Here is a 995-nt window from a genome sequence, read left to right as displayed (position 1 = left end):
GTAGTTATCGAAACCACCTTGGGGGTGAGAATTCCTATTACTAAAATTCTTAGGTCCATCAAATCTTTGACCACCATTGACATTAGACACAAAATTCATATGTTCACATTCATTAATTTGAACATCATCACATCCATCAACAAAAGTTGAGAACACATGGAAGAATCATGATCATAAGATCCACAAGAATCACAAAATAAACAACCACTTGGCATGTTATTGGAAGTAGAAGGAGAAGAGTTAGAAAATGTACCTCTCCCTTTAGATTGGGAGGGAAGACTCAATGAATTCTTAGAAACACTCTTAAGCTTTGCTTTGATCGACGTCACTTCCTTCCCTATATTTGAAATTTGGGAAGACAAGTTGTTAATCGCATTGAGATGATCCACCGAATAAACCGTCGAGCCACTCTTACTCGTAGACTCTCTCTCTCTCTCTCCTTCTTGCCAATCTCTATAGTATCTCACCACATCCTCAATTATGTCAACTACCTCTTCTTCCGTCCTATTCATTATAGGACCTCCGGCTCCTCCATCTAGGCATGACTTGCCTTGAACACTCAAGCCTCCATAGAAAATTTGTATCACTTGATAGGTAGGAATTCCATGATGTGGACACTCTCTTTGGTACTCCTTGTACCTCTCCCGTGCTTCATAGAGATTTTCATTAGGCCTTTTTTGAATCCTTGGATCAAGGCTCTAGCCTCCTCCGTCTTCTTTTGTGGGTAAAAGCGAGACAAGAAAGCTTTGGTGACTTCATCCCATGTCCTTAGGGAATTTGGCTTAACCTCCTTGTCCAACCACTCTAAGGATGGACCAATAAGATAAAAGGGAAACAACTTTAGCCGAATAAACTCTTGAGAAATGTCGTTCACCTTAATAGTATTACAATACTTCTCAAATTCCTTTAGGTGATTCAACGGGATCTCACTCTTGGCTCCACTAGATTGCCTCCTTTCTATCAAAGTAATCATGGCCACTCTAATTTCAAAATCG

At 40.0% G+C, this 995-nt stretch overlaps 1 non-coding gene across 1 annotated transcript; it reads left to right on the top strand.

Annotated features, from left to right (window-relative positions):
* The first annotated feature begins 600 nt into the window (after window positions 1–600).
* Window positions 601–705, top strand: LOC145625994 (small nucleolar RNA R71). The gene has a single exon (XR_014110882.1). It is a non-coding gene; the product is annotated as a small nucleolar RNA R71 (small nucleolar RNA).
* Window positions 706–995: the final 290 nt, after the last annotated feature.

Source organism: Chenopodium album, chromosome 3 (assembly GCF_948465745.1).
Source record: "Chenopodium album chromosome 3, dcCheAlbu1.1, whole genome shotgun sequence".
In the NCBI taxonomy this organism is placed as follows: domain Eukaryota; kingdom Viridiplantae; phylum Streptophyta; class Magnoliopsida; order Caryophyllales; family Amaranthaceae; genus Chenopodium; species Chenopodium album.
This window is presented reverse-complemented; position numbering and strand designations above follow the sequence as displayed.